Source organism: Callospermophilus lateralis, chromosome 1, assembly GCF_048772815.1.
Source record: "Callospermophilus lateralis isolate mCalLat2 chromosome 1, mCalLat2.hap1, whole genome shotgun sequence".
In the NCBI taxonomy this organism is placed as follows: Eukaryota; Metazoa; Chordata; class Mammalia; order Rodentia; family Sciuridae; genus Callospermophilus; species Callospermophilus lateralis.
Genome location: NC_135305.1, coordinates 224,336,159 through 224,351,597, shown reverse-complemented (window position 1 = coordinate 224,351,597; position 15,439 = coordinate 224,336,159). Strand labels below are relative to the sequence as shown.

The 15,439-nt window shown below is 60.9% G+C and overlaps 1 protein-coding gene across 3 annotated transcripts in view; it reads right to left on the bottom strand.

Annotated features, from left to right (window-relative positions):
* The window catches only part of Sbno2 (strawberry notch homolog 2), a 48,918-nt gene extending 33,717 nt beyond the window's left edge, over nucleotides 1–15,201 (bottom strand). For all 3 annotated transcript variants that reach the window (XM_077109869.1, XM_077109870.1, XM_077109871.1), the window contains exon 1: nucleotides 15,109–15,201. The gene's annotated coding sequence lies outside the window, so the exon portion shown is untranslated. The remainder of the gene's footprint in view (nucleotides 1–15,108) is intronic.
* Nucleotides 15,202–15,439: the final 238 nt, after the last annotated feature.

Here is a 15,439-nt window from a genome sequence, read left to right as displayed (position 1 = left end):
TCTGCTCAGTCCTGCTGTGGAGATGTCACTTCCTCCTGTGGCCAAATGCCTGGACTCTGGGAGGCCCTCCTCGCCTGTGGGCCCTAAGCAGTGACCGTCTCCCACAAGGAACACAGGGATGCTTTGTGAGCTAGGGTCCTGGCCATCCCCATCAGGACTCTGGCCACCCAACCTCAGACGACTTGGCACCCAAGCTCTGCTGGGCCTCAGTTTTCCCACCGGGAAATGGTCTGTGTGGGGGCAGGTAGGCAAGGCTGCCAGACACTCCAGCTGCTGCAGGCATCCTTCCCCAAGGTCCGGACACGACCATGCTGGCTGGCTTCCCTCTCACGGGGGGTGCTGGCCCCTGGGCAGGATCTACATTCATCAGGGCTCAGTTGCTGTGGAGGGCACTGGGCTTCAAGGAGCAGGCCAGCCAGCACCCCTCTCTGCAGAATCCCAAGCTGACCCTTTCCACACGTGGGGGTGCTTACTGGCTCCAAGGACAGCTATGGACTGCAGGGGAGGGGGCACCTGGGCAGTGCACAAGTGACCTCAGGTGGTCCTTAGGGCACGTGGGTTGTATCCAAGGGCCCAGCAGCAAGCAGGGCCTGCTCCCCGGCACCCTTTCCACCGGCCGAAGTGCACCTAGTGGCACCCCCTGGTGGTGTTAGAGCCCTGCCCACCCACCCCAGCCACCAGGCCCGGTGGATGCCCATTCCAAGTGCAGCCCTAGGCGTCTCAGGCCCCACGCTGCCAGCCAAGGCTCAAGGATACTGTTACAAGAAAGAGCCCTTGTCACCTGCAGGGAAGACTTCAGACTTAGCCGGAGGGGGCACGATGAAGGAGGTGTGTGATCTGGGGACCCCAGCTGGCTTCTCTAACCATGAAGGGAGTCCAGACCTGGGCTGGAGCGGGAGTCCAGGGAGAGGTGCAACGTGGCCATGTGACCAGACAGCCACTGGGCACCACAGACTGTAGGTGAGTGCAAAATGGCACAGCCCTTGGAGAATAGCCCACAGCACCTCAAAAGGAGAAGTAGGTGCCAGCAGACCTAGCGGCTCCCCCCAGCACACATCGGAGACGGGAAGGCAGGTGCACACAGAGGCGTGCACACACCAGCCTGAGGAGGGCTGCACGGCCAGCGGGCGCTCAGACAGACAGCAGCACAGGCATCCACCTGAAGCGTCACAGCCACCGGCGGGAGCAAGGTGACACAGCTGCAGCACAGAGGCAGCTGAGAACCTCGTGCTCAGTGAGAGCCAGACAAGGCCACAGTGTGTGACACAGTGACAGGAGAGGCCAGCACAGGATATGGACATGGGTGCAGGGCTTGGGAGGGACAGGGGGTGGGTAACACTGTGCCCAGGTTCCCCACAGGCCACCTTAGCCAGGGTGGTGCCCATCCTTCCCACCTCACCAACAGGTCCCAGTGCCCCAGGCCTCTCTCCCCAATTGCTCCTTCCAGAGGCACTGGGCAGGGCCCTGGCCCCAGTCCCTGCTAGTGTCTCCCAGGCCCTCTGCAGCCCCCCGCCCCTCCCGCTCCCTCCAGGGTAGGCTCGGGCTTGTCCCTGTCTGCTCCTGGCTCCAAGGTCCTACACCCACTGGACCCCCTTCTTACAGTCTTCGCCCCCTCCCCTCATGGCACTGCGAGGACATGCCAAGTCCCTGGGTGTATAGATGCCACCAGACCAAACTCCGGCAGGGCTCCAGGCAGCAGCTGCAGTGTGCAAGCCTTGGGGACAGAGACCACCTGGGCCACAGAGCCAGGCCTGAGGCCAGCAGGACTCAGCCTGTTCTCAGCCTGCGGTCTATGTCAGGTGCCCGCCTCAGGTCAGGAGCGCACAGGTTGATCCTGGTCCCCACGTGGGGGCACCTCAGATCAGATCTCAGCTCACAGCTGGAGGGGTTCTTAGCTTCCTTCTGAAATCCAGTTTCCAGATGAGGCAAAAGGAAAGAACATGGGACGAGGGACCACTCAGGACCACGACTGGCACCTGCCTGCAGCCTTGCTCCTACACCCTGTGGGCTCTCCTGGCCAGCCAGACCTCAGTGTGAAGCTGGGAGCCCCGGGACAGGTCACATGGTGTCCCCACGTGGGCACTTCCAGCCAGCCTCTGTGGGCACCAGTCTGAATAATTTTGCATTCTCCTTCCCTGAGCGGAGAGGCTCTGACCATCACTATAGTGACCTGGACACTGCCCTGGTCCCGGAGGTTGAGGACACATCTCCAGACGTAGGCGTGTCGCCCCATGGACTGACCTATGCCCACCTGTTCCTTTGTGATGTTACCCCTGTGCCCTGTTTGGCACAGAATATTCCATGGAAATGCCCTTTGTGTGTCCCCTTCTCCTGCTCTGCCCTTGGGGTGGCCTACCCAGGTGTCAGTCAGCCTGATGTCAGTCAGTGGACATCACGAAGCTAGATCAGCCCCCGAAACCTGACTCTGGCCTCATTAGAATGGCTTCTCCTCAATAAAAGGGCTCAACACGTGTCCCGCTCTCTCTTTCCACGGACCCTTAAGGTAAGAGGAGCCATCGCAGGACCCAAAGAAAAAGGTCTCTCTGACTCTTGTGTGGTCATTTCACGCAGCCCACTTCCCCCAGGGACCCTGAGTGTTCTAGTCGAAAGGAACACGACGAGCCTCCTCACCTCTGGACAGGCCTGTGGCCCAGCTGGGGCTCCGGGGGGGGACGGACCCAGAGTCTACAGGGGTGCTTCTGCCCTTGAGGCCAGGCTGCTTCTCTGAGTACAGAGGAACCACCATGGCTCCCATCCAAAAAGAGGGGTGCAAGGAGGGGGCAGCAGGAGACCCAGTGACCTGCTGCCAGCCCTGCCCTCTGAGCTCCAACCAGTGCCTCTCTGCAAGGGGGGCCTGTGGCTGCCTGCACCCACATCCTCACACCACCCTCTGACCACACAGACCGACTCCCTAACGCTTTCTGATAAGGACACAAAGTCCCCTCGGTGGAGCCCTGACCAGTCCCCAAAGCTGCACTCAGAGGCAGAAGCCCTGGGTAAGGAGTGACAGACACATGCGGAGACTGCTGACTGGCCCGTAAGGGCTCTCAGGGCTGGTGGCCATCCACTGCTGCAAGCCACCTGTTCTGTAGTCCCCATAGAGACCACAGGATGAGGTGGCCAATGGCCTACATCTGCTGCCTGAAGAAACCAGCCCAGGAGAGTGACCTAGGCCACTGTAGGAAGAGGTGCAGGGTAAGGAGCATGGTGGACACAGAGGGACCCTGGGACCCATGGTGGACACAGAGGGACCAAGGGACACATTGTGAAAGGGATCTGGCCATGCACAGCCCATGGATCACCTTTCAGCCATGACCTGGCATCTGCACAAGCTCAGGAGGGCTCATCAGCCACCACTGCAAAATCTCAGGATGGCTCACACCCACCACTGAACACTCAGGAGGGCTCATCACCCACCACTGCACTCTCAAGACAGCTCACCCACCACTGCAAAAGCTCAGGACGGCTCACACCCACCACTGAACACTCAGGAGGGCTCATCACCCTCCACTGCACTCTCAAGACAGCTCACCCACCACTGCAAAAGCTCAGGACGGCTCACACCCACCACTGCAAAAGCTCAGGACGGCTCACACCCACCACTGCACTCTCAAGCTTCTGCAGCCACTGAATGAACATCCCCGGGACCCCAGCACCAGGCAGTGGGAAAAGCCGGTGATTTCACAAGGCTAGGCCCACACGGGGCAGGGTCCTACAGAATCCAGAAACCTGATCAGGGCCCCACTTGGCTGTCCAGGACCATCTAGTGCAGGAGGGGCACCTCTGACCCTCGCAGGCATCAGGATGCCAGGCCATGGAGACAGAATGCTGCTGTCCCTCTACACAGAGGCCTCCTCTGAATAGCCAAGGCTTCAGGGAGGCCTCAACCACAGGGTTCTGTCCCCAGTAGGAGACTGACCAGAAAGGCGCACAAGCCAGGGACACGATGAGACATCTGTCTACTTCTTGAGTGAGGTGGCCCCACAGAGACAGCCTGGACCCCTGGAGATGGCAGAGGAGGTGCTAATGTCAGACCAACGGAAATGGGGAGATGCTGACCAGGGGACAGGGAAGGTCTCCTTTCCAGGTCCCCTTCCACAGGGCCCCAGGAGCCATCCCACACATTTCCAGTTGCTCTTCTTCACACGGGTATCAGTGGCCACTCAGCCTGGCCTGGCCTGAGATTGACCAGCCACTAGCCTGGGTTCCTGAAAATCCTGGGCTGGTCATATCCAGCTGCTCAGGGTCCCCAAACCCACTGTAGAGACAGCCTGCTGGCCCCCTTCCCACGGAAGGGCATGCCCCTCCCATCCTCAGGGCACGCCCGGCCACGTTCCCAGCCTCCAGGAGGACTACTGTGTCCACTGGGTGACTGCCTATCTCTCCTGAGGCTAGGCCCTGGGCGGGCAGACGCCTGGTCTGTGGTGAGCACTTGACAGACAGCTCTTGAAGGGCTACAGGGAGAGCCTGGCCCCTGCAAGGAGTGCTGCAGGGCAAGGGCCCTTGGTGGACCCAGGAGGACACTGGCCCTGACACCCTAGCATCCTGGGACCCCTTTCATCAGCTGCATGGCTGAGACCACCTTCCCCCAGACAGATGGTCGTAACGTGCTGGGTGGCCGTGGGGGGCGCCCAGGCCTTCAGGGACAGGTCCCTGGGCAGTCTCTCCGTGATGGGCAGTTCCCAAGGATGAAAAGGGAAGGGTGCATCAGAGGGACCCTTCCTTCGTTTTTCTGCTTCTTAGTTTCCCAGTACTAGGAACGTAACCCAGGGCTCTCCCCTGAGCCACACCCAGTCCTGTCGACTTTGAGACAGTCTGGCTAAGTTCCCCAGGCTGTCACGGAACTTGCCGTCCTCCTGCCTCTGCCTCCCCAGTCATGGGGTGACAGGTGCGTGCCACACCCGGCCCCAAGGGTCTTTCCAGAAAGACCACAGTTCTATCTAGTGACCCATCCTGCCCGCCTCACTGAGGCCAGGCAGCAAGAACCTGGCTGTGGGGAGGCTCCTCCTGGGTCAGCTGGCGCTGCCCACTCCTGCCCCGAGACCTCTACGTGACATCTCGAGGTTGCTAAAAAGGTTAGCAGGGAGCTACCCAGAGAACCTGCCTGCTGCAAGCCACACAACCAGCCAGGCCCAGCCTCCTCCCCCCGAGGGTGTCAGCAGCTCCACAGGCTCATTAAGGAGTCACCAGGCCCACAGGGTGGGTGCACCTGGGTCCCCTGCACTCTCCTTTCTCTAGGGCTGCAGGGCCACAGGAGCCAGCCCAGGACAACTCAGGAGAATGCAGGACAAGGCAGCCAGGCTCACAGCCTCCCCTGAGCTGGGCGCTTCAGAACGGAGAGACAGGTGGACGTCCTGACACAGAAGGAGCAGGCCTGAGGCTGGGAGACACCATGCAGAGATACAGTCACTAGAGACGGCCTGCCCCACATGGGGGCAGAGATGAAGCCTCTCAGAGCAGCGCTTTTTCCTCCTCAGAAGCTGGGATGAGAACAGTAGGGGCGGGCAACCAGCAATAAGAGTGAAACCTGCTTTGCCTGGGCCATGCCCAGCTCCCTCCAGCCCACCATCCTTGGCCCTGGCCTCAGACACCATCGACCAAGCAGCAATCACACAGGGCAGCACACAGGAGCCCGAGACGCAGCCCCGAGATGTCCTCCTGGCAGGAACACCCCACCTCACCAGACGCTCCCGTGGGAAGCATGTGTGCGCTCCTCTCACCGGTCCCCTGGCACGGGAGTCCAGGGTTAGCCCACAGCACAGTCAGTCAACCAGAATGCCAACACTGGCAGAAGGGAGTGTGCGCGCCCACCAGCGTGGATGGGGTCTGGCTCCAACGCAGACCCCTGAGAGGCAGTGCCCAGAACTGAGAACTGTCTGCTCCCATCATCTAGGAAGGTGCAGGTTCCAGAAGAGCCCCCTGAAGCACGCTGCGGAAGGCTCTGGGGAGCACCATGCTCTGAGAGAAGTCCAAGCCCTGGGGAACCCTCGGGGATCCATGTCCCTACAGCCTGTGCACAGTTACACAGGCCACCTACACCACAACTCAGAAGGGCCTCATTGGTCCCTCTGCACACACTCCAGGGCCCAGCATAGCCACAGCTGCCTGACCCACACAGTGCCGAGGGTGCTGGGCACAGGTCCACAGCGCGTCTCCAGCCCCTCTGCTGACCGTGGGAGAAGCTGCAGCCCTGGACAGCCCTAAGTCTTCACCTGGCTGAGGGAGGCTGGCTAGGCACACCACGGCACACTCACCAACTGCCACCGGTATCTCTGATCCCCAGCCCCAGAAAGGTATCCCCCCCTGCCCTGCACACCACTGAGTACCAGCCCCTTCTTTCTGGGCTTCTGTTTCCCCAGAGGCCCATCCTGGTCCTGGCAGAGCCATGTCCTCACAGAAGGGTGCCACCAGGGCCAGGCCTTTCCAAGGGTACCTCAGGGCCAACGATACCAACAAATCCAACCAACAAGTACCCCCAGGAGCCCAAGTGCTGGCAGTGGGCATGTCCTCCCCAAGGTCCCCCTGGAGCTGCCCATCAATGAACAAGGCCATGGGGCCTGCCTCTCTGCCTAACAGCAGGCCTAACCAGGCAGCGAGGCGACTCTGACTGGAACCACCAGTGGTGGCAGGTGGAGCTGGGCTGGAGACTGCTCTGCCCCTGCCCTCATCCCTTCAACTGGGCCCTCTGCCAGGTGGACCTGGCAGGTGCCGGACACAGCAGACTGGGTACCTTTGCAGGGTGCTCCCCAGGGATGGGGCCTACATTTCAGCAGCCCTTTTTATTCTGAGACAGACTCGCTAAGTCACCCATGCTGGCCTCCATTGTGATCCACCTCCTCAGCCTACTGGGCTGAAGAATCAGGGGTCACACTTCTCTGGACCCAAAACCCATCTCCCAGCCACATAAGGTAGATCCTGAGAATAAAGTGGATGGGTAAAGAGAGGCCACTCTCACCCTCAGCCCTACCCAGGACCTCCCAGAGCTGACCAAGCCTCATCTGACACACAGGGGCACTGGGGCTGGCAATCTGATGCTGGCCTCTTCTGACCCAGGTGAGGGTTCTGCAGACCAACCCACCAGGTGTACCCTGGGCCAGCTGCAGGGCTCAGCATGAACACGGTGACTGCTACCCTCCACCCACGTTCCAGAGTCCAAATGTACTGAGCACCAGGGCTGGGGTTCTCCCAGCTGGGCCTGAGGTGTGTGAGGGCCGCACATGTGCCTAGGGGCACGTTTGTGCTGACCCATAGGGCCAGAAGCAGACCCAGAGAGACTGGCAAGTGACAGGGAGGGCTTGGAGGGCTGGTCCCCATGGTGGGGAGGGAACAGAGAAGGCACTGGGGTGGCCATAATTCCTGTCCACTTGGCAACTGTGGGACCCCATTTGGAACAGGGTCTTGGCAGTTACAGCTGGCTAAGGTGCATCATCCTGGAGTGGCTTGTGCTTGTTTGGCTTCTGGTTGGCAGCGCCATGCGAGGCGAGTGCTCTCCACTGAGCCACACCCCCAGCCTGACTTGTGTTCTTATAAGACAAGAGGCTTGGACATGAATTCAGAGAAGGGCACTTGAAGACAGAGGCAGAAACTGGGGTGAGAGGACACAAACTAAGGCGCTGGGAGAAGCAGGAAGGACCCTCCCTAAGGGAGCCTGGCCCTGCACAGACCTGGGTCTCAGACTTCTGGACTCCAGGCTAAGAAGAGGGTAAATTCCTGTTGATCCGAACCTCTGTGACAGCAGCCGGGGACACTCAGGTGGGAGGGCCCAAGCTCCAGCACAAGCCAGCCCTGACCCTCAGCCCATTCCCTGGGAGCCCTGTGGCTGGGAGTGTTCAAGGACCAGGGTGCTCCGGGACGTGACGGCCCCGGTTGTGACCTTGGGCTTCCAGAGCCCCAGGAGGCATGTGGAATGCAACAGCACCGGGTGCCAACACAGGCAGAGGCCACCAAGTCCCAGCATGGGCACAGCGAGGCTGGGAAGACTGGAGCTAGGGGAGGCCCATCCCTTCAGGATGAGATCAGGTGGGCCCTCTGAGGAACAGGAGGCAGGGAGGGGTCCCAGAAGTGGGCTCCTTTCTTCAACGTCCAGTTCTGCCCTACAGGCCTCCAAGGAAGCCTGGGCCAGGCCACGCCTCTGTGGAGAGGCCTGCTGCTGCCAGGCCAGCCAGCAGGACTGCATCCCAGGTGCCCCCACCCTGGCTGAGCTCAGGTGATTCTTCCACAGTGAAAGGCTGGCCTGGCTGGGGGCTCCCTAGGACACCCCCCTGCTGCATTCTGCCCACTCCCAGGGTCCTGGGGACCAACAGCTACAGTCCCTCACAGCCTCCTCTGCCCACCCAGGGGGGCACTCAAGGGGTCACAGTACACCCTCATTTACAGCAGAATTCCCCATCTATCCCTTCCAGAACCTTCCAAGAGGCAGAGGGGCAGGGGAAGAACCCCAGGTGGGCATCTCAACTGCCAGGCTTCTGGTCCACAGGGCTGGCTCTGGGATGGGGGAACATGCACCTACTCCAGGAGGGTGGGGAGGACCAGACCAGCCATCTCGGTAATCAGCAGGACTGCCAGCCCAAGGCGGCAAGAAGATGCTGCTCTGATGCCAGCTGCATGGCTTGGCCGACACACCCAGCAGCTGTGAGCACAAGGCCTCACTGCCTGCAGCCCCACGTGTGACCTGTCGAGGGCTTCACAGACGGGGAACTGGCAGGGCCCCTTGGCTGACTCCACAGCCAGGGCCTGGCACAGTCCACATGAGGCCAAATGAATGCCCAGGAAGTGGACTGCAAGTGGGAGGCCTGGTGAGGGCCCCCGATGGCCTGTCCCCCAGCCTAATGCCGAGAGCTGGAGTAGCAACCAGGTCAGGAAAAGGGGCTGAGATGCCATCACACGCTACCCCAGACTGGGCCACTGTTCCCAGAGCCCCTCACCCAGGCCAGAGCAAGTATGGGATGCTGTCCACACTCAGCCCCAGATACCACAGATGCTGACACCTGAGGAGAGCTACATCTGAGCAGCCAGGGCCAGATGCCAGACCCTAGCAGGTGCAGAGGGACCGGGACAATGCCTAGAGCAATGCACCAATGCAGAAAAGGAGGCCCTGAGACAGGCTCCAGAGGCTCCAGAGGCAGTGACCTGGGGACCAGCTGGCCATGGCGTGCACGTGCCAGCCAACTAGCCCCCACAGAATAGTGCCCTCGCAGTCATGTGGTGAGGAGGGGCTGCACAGAGCAAGATGCACCCACATTTACAGTGGGTGACAAGTCATACAGACCTCCATGCCCCTGGCCTGGGGCTCCTCAATCTCAGGGAGTGCAAGACTAGGTTCTGTCCACTCCCAGGTATGGCTCAGCCTTAACTCCTGCCCCCAGCTGAACACGCAGTGCCTGCACGTGCGTGAACTTGTGACCCTCTCTGCACAGGGACGTGTGAGAACAGCCCCCTACAGCGGCCAGGCGTCTTTGATGCATGTGTCCTCGTCAGGGAAGCACCTGCTCAGGTCTGGTGCTGATGCGTCATCTCTAAGGGGCATCTGACACTCTGAGCTGGTGGTCTTCTCTGACCCCAGCTGCCTTTTCCTGAATGGATTGTAAGCTATACCACTCCCACGTCATGGACCTTTGAAACTACATGGCCTTGTCTGTCTAAGGCCTATGAGGAGAGGCATTTCTGCCACCCCATCCTGGCTGCTACCGACCTACTGTTGGCATCTTTTGGAGAATTTTGAGAAGAACAGAGGCTGGGGCTCCCATAGCCAGGCTACATGGGCCTTAGTGAGTGACCAATGGTCACCACTGTCCCCGGGCTCCTTCAGTCCAACCCTGGTGCTGAGAACATTTCCAGGGAACTTCATCCCAGCCTAAAGGGCACTGGATGTTCTGGAGGAGGAAGGAGGCTCACTCCAAGCTCAGGGCTGTTGCAGGGCCAGCCAGCGCGAGGAGACCAGATCCCAGGCCTACACGCGCTCCCAGCAGCACCGAAACACAGCAGCAGGAGCCCAGGGTGTTCAACAGAGCCTAGATCTGTCTCACCCTGCGTTGACAAGTGACCACAAACTTAGCAGCCTCAGCCACACATGTGCCCTCCTGGCTGGCACCCTCGCCCACAGGAGACAGATGACACCAGGGGCTGTGGCCTGGGCTCTCATCTCCCAGGGAGCCCAGGCCACTACAGACTACAGCAGGTGGCTGCAGCCTCCTGAGGCTGCACAGCTCTCCTCACACTGCCTCTCCTCTCAGCCCCACACTCACGGTCTCTGACTTGTCCCCTGCCAGGTCCCTTCTGCCTCCAGGTGGTGAGGTCTGGGACTGTAGAACCCGCAGGATGCCATGGGTCACTCAGATGCTCCAGGAGCCCTAAGTTGACCCCATCTGCAGAGCCCCCTTTGCCTAGAAAGGGCCACATTCACAGGCCCCAGGGATTCGGACAGGGCACCTCTGAGGCCAGCCCCAGAATCCAAGCACCACACAGCACCAGCCACATGATCTCAGGCCAGAGAAAAGCCATAGGCACCAAAACCAAGGCTTCCAAATGACCGGCCAGGCCGCACGGGACTCGAGGGTGGTGAGCACAAGTGACATGTTATGGGACATGGTCCTGCTCCCTTTAGGCAGCTGGAGGCCTCAAGGTCCCAGAGCATCTTCTTGGAGGGAGCTGGGTGGGGTCAGCCTGGGGCAAGCATGGGTCACATGGGAGAGGTGGCAAGCAGAGGCTTCCCACAGGGGAAAGTGACCCGGGATTTTCCAGAGAAACCATGTGTCTAGGTTTGAGTGTGGCCTACCTGGCTGTTCAGAGTAGGCCACTAGGGCAGCCATGCCCAGCCCCCCAACCAGTGCCAGCTGCCTCCCGCCAGGTCCCCATGGAGCCAGGGCACAGATGCCCAGCCCCTGGCTATGACCTGGCACACCCCAATGCCGTCCCCGAGACCCCAGCATCTGCAGGGGCTCAGGTAGGAGTAAGCACTGTGGGGCCAGTAATTTCCTGAATCTGACAAGTCCCCCACAAAATGCCCCTGGCCATCACCTTTACCCAGGTGACACCAACAGGTTTCCTCACCCAGCACTGCCAGCACTTTGTGCAGACCCATCCCAGGCCAGGGCAACAGGGACGCCAGACACCCCACTTCACAGCTACCAGGACAGAGTCCTCTGTGGCCCAACCAAATACAATCCAGTCACTCTGAAAAGGCCCTGAGGAGCCCTCCAGATGTAGACACTGACCACTGCCATGGAACCCCTGGCCTTCACAACTCACTGGGTTTTAGCACCTTCTAACTTAGAATGCTGCTGTGGTGGTGAGCAAACTCTTGAGTGTCCTGCCCTGCTGCCCCAGGACCAGCACCTAAGAGCCCAGGATTGACCTGTGGCCAGGGCAACTGCTGCCAAGTAGGCAAGCCCTCCCTCAGCTTACCTGACCTGCAAAGGGAGAAGCCTCTGGCACCAGGCAGGACGGGCAGCACAGGGATGGACGGCAAGCCAGTGCCAGGCCACTGCCCAGGGCAGGGACTTTCTCCTTCACTTGTCGGCTCACCTGCCCTGGCCGCTCCACCCGGCAACAGTGAGTCAGTTCCATAAAAGTTTACGGCCTATTGCCGACCCTCACTGGTCCCCAGCCCATGGCCGGCCTTCAGCCCTGGTGGGGCGTGGCCCTCCCAGGAAACCAGAGTGACTCGCCTTCTGGAACCCGGTGTACCTCACTTTCGAAATGCAGCAGGGCCCGGGTCAAAGGCCGAGGCGCCACCTCTTTTGGTTTCACTTAGGGATTGTTCTGGCTTGGGGTGGGCCAGTTTTGAGAGAGGGGCCTCCCAGCCTTCTTTGAGGCCAGTGCCTGAATGCAGGAGCCCAAGGCAGGCACCCCTCACTAAGAGTCCTAAGCCCCAGGTCAGTTGCTGCAGGAGGCACTCCTTGTCCCCTGAAGCAGAAGCATCCTGGGGGACAGCTGGGGCCGGGGTGACCCTCCATCTCTGGCCTCCTGGGGGTCCAGGGCAAGGTTCTAACCAAGTATCCAGATCCCTGGTGTGAGCTGGCTGCAGGGTCAGGTGGTGGCCCAATTCCAGCCCTCTGGTCACAACATATGAATGGGGCTTATTTCTGAAGTTGCACATACCAAAAAATTTGCCTGTAGAGTCTACAACTCACTGGGTTTTAGCACCTTCTAACTTAGAATGTTGTACAGTAATCCCATCTATCTAGGTCCAGAACATTCCATCACCCCAAAAGGAATCTTTGTCCCTAAGAGCAGTCACCCCATCCCTCCCCTGCACCCATGATCCCCTCCCCATCTCTGGATTCACCTGTTCTGGATATTTCCCGCCTGCAGAGTCACACACTGTGACTGACTTTGCTTCTGAATCTCACTGAGCACGCCTTTGAGATTTATCATGCTACAGAGCTCAAACAGCGGGTCTGACCTTCCCAGAGCGCCCAGCGAGCTCTGGGCGTGCAGATGAGGAGAACTGAAATCGACTCTTGGCTGGAGCCAGGTCTGTCCCCACCTGTATCGCAGTCCCAGGACAGGCGACCATGCCTCCTGGGTGAGAAGGAAAGGGGGACCCACAGAGGGGCAGTATCCACTGAGAGTAACCTGGGGGTCTGACCTGGGGATGGGAGCAAGCGTCCCCAGAGACAGGCCAGGGAGGCCTACCCACAGGGCCAGGCAGGGGCAGTCTGGTGTCTTCACCCTCAGACCACACCCGCCCTCCAACATGCCATCTGACCACACGGCCCTCAGCTGTGGGAAGAGTGCCTAGTGTTGCTCCAAGCCTGCCCATGTGAATCATACACACGAGCAACACACTTATACACGCAACCCACACTCACAGACCCGATCCCTCACAGAATGCACATGCACATGCGAACAGGCACTCAGACACACGTGCCCCACAGAGGTACACAGACCTGGGCTGGCTGGTGCCAGGGGCACCTCCACAGTCCAGCATACCACCTTCCAGTGTGTTTACAATTTCAGATCACGTTATGCCCCCCAGAAAACGGGAAGAAGCTGGCCCTACCCCTTGATGGGAGCCTGGGGACCAGGCATGCTGGTCAACACAGTTGCCTCTTTATCTGGGAGCTTTGTCAGCATTTCCTGTGGGCCCTGCAGGAGGGGCGTCTGTAACACTGCTGGGACTCTGGGCAAGGGCAAGCTGGCCACATGGAGGGGGCAGGATTGTGGCCTATGGCCAGCAGAGACCTTCTGCCTCTCAGTTTCCCCAGCAGGCTGGAGAGCTGAGATAGGCCCTAGTCAAGTGGCTGGAAAACCTGCAGGATGCTCCTGTCTCCTATATACCTGGGGCCCCACCCAGCCCAGCCCCTAGTCCAGGCCCTGGGGATCCCACCCCCTTCTGCCACAGCCCTTCTCCCTGCTGGGGCCCTGCTGTTCCAGGTAGGTATGCGGGAGCAGACTTCTACTGGAATCCCCAGGTGGGACACAGGCTGCCCAGCCCTCCTGCAAACGGAGGCCCCATGATCAGCCCCTGCCTCAGCCGTCCCACCCACCAGTGGTACAGATCTCACATTCCAGCTTTCTCTGAAAGGTCTCTGCAGATACCCAGGGCAGACAACTCCTCCTGCCTCTGGGGCCTCCCCTGGGAAAATCCAGGGCGAGGACAATCAGGAAGCCTATGAGAAAGAGGGCACTGGGGAAGTAGGGGTGGGGCTGCCAGCCTCCTTGGGGCCCAGGGCCTACTACTCTGAAGCCAGTCCCCAACAGGGTGCACACAGCTGCCTCAACCTGAAGGGAACCTACAGGTTCTCAGGCCCTGCCTCAGTCTCTCTGGAGTCTTAACACCTGTCACAGGCAGGGCCCTCACCATGCCAAGTTCCAGAGTCTGACACCTCACCTGACAGCGGGTCAACTAGGTTCCAAACTCAGATCAGCCCAAGACTGCCCCCTTGCCATACTGGAAAACCTCACTGTCCCTATCTCCCAGCAAGCACTAAGGCCAACTGGCTTCAGGGCCAGGCACCGACTCACAGGGCACAGGGCACAGACAGCACCAAACATCCCTGAGCAGGAAGAACACTTGGAGCAGGCAAGACCCACAGGCATTCCAGGAAGCAGAGCTGGGGGATGCCCCAGCTACACAGTTTACAGACCCTTTTTCTTTCCAGAATGTTCATCACGTCACTTAGGGAGACATCTGTACATCTCTGAAGGCTCTGGGCAGCCAGGCCAGTCTGGATTGGGCCCCAGGCCCCAGTGGCCTCATTCCCAGAGCTTGGAGGGGTGGGAAGAGAGCTCTACCCGGGCAGGACCTACCTGCCAGGCCGCCCCTGCCTCGTCCACCCACACCCTCCCTTGGCTCATCTCACATCTCTGCCCACCACCTCCCTGGTCCTTGGAGTCCCCCAGTTTCTGGGGGAGACACATCCCCACACACAGACAGACACAGTAAGGCTGTCCTGGGGATCAGCTAACACCAGTGACCCCCATCCAAACAGGGGACCCACCCAAGGAAACCCAAGAAGAGGTGTGCCTGCCCCTACTAGAGGGCTGAGGACCCCCTCCCAGGAAGACTGTCTGGGTCTGGGCAGGAGGGGGCACAATCCTGGGGTCATGGGGCTGGTAGAGAAAAGAGCTCATCCAGACCAAGAATTTGGGGTCACCAGGCACCCAGAATTAAGAGAAACAAGAAGAGAGGGGTCAGGATGCTGGGGAAAAGCGGATTCAGGGCCACCTGGAGGACTCGGTGACAAGGGCCGCCAGGAAAGGGAAGGTCAGGGGTCAACACGGAGCCTGGGCTTGGGATGCACCGACAAGGGCGGGAAAGAGGTTGAAGGGTTGCAGAAGGTCGGGGTCAAAGTTCGCGGCGGGGAGCAGGGTCCGGGTTCGCCCCGGGGACCGGGTCGCGGCGCGGCGCAGCGTCAAACTTCACTCGCAGGAAGAGGAGGTGGAGAGGAGGGATCCAGGGTCGCGGCGCAGGGCGGGGCCGGGACGCGCGGAGGGCGGGGCCGGACGGGGGTCACCGCCGCGCAGCCCCCGGCCCCGGGGACCCCGGCCCCTCTGGCTCCCGGCCCGGGACGCGGGGAGCGCGGGGCCGCGCGGGGCGGAGCGCGCTTGGCCGGGCGCGGGTCGCGGCGGGGCCGGGGCGGGGATCGCGGCCGGACGCCTCACCTCGGACCCGAGTGCGGCCGGGCGGAGCCCGCGACGCCTCAGTTTCCCCGAGCCTCTGAGTGGCCGCCGCTCACTTCCGGGTTCCAGGCGCCATCTTTGGGACCCGCGCACTTCCGGTCACGCCGCGGGGCGGGGCACGTGGGCTGATCCAGGGGCGGGGCCGGTGAAGGGGCGGGGCCTCGAGCCCTGAGTGCGAATCCCGCCGCCCGGGTTTGCGGCCCAGAGGCCACTGCTAGAGCTCGGGGCGCGGGGGCTCCAGCCTCTGCCCCGCCCGGCACGGCCCTCGCACCCGGGCCGCCGGCTCTGCCCTCCACCTTGACTGCCTCGCCCC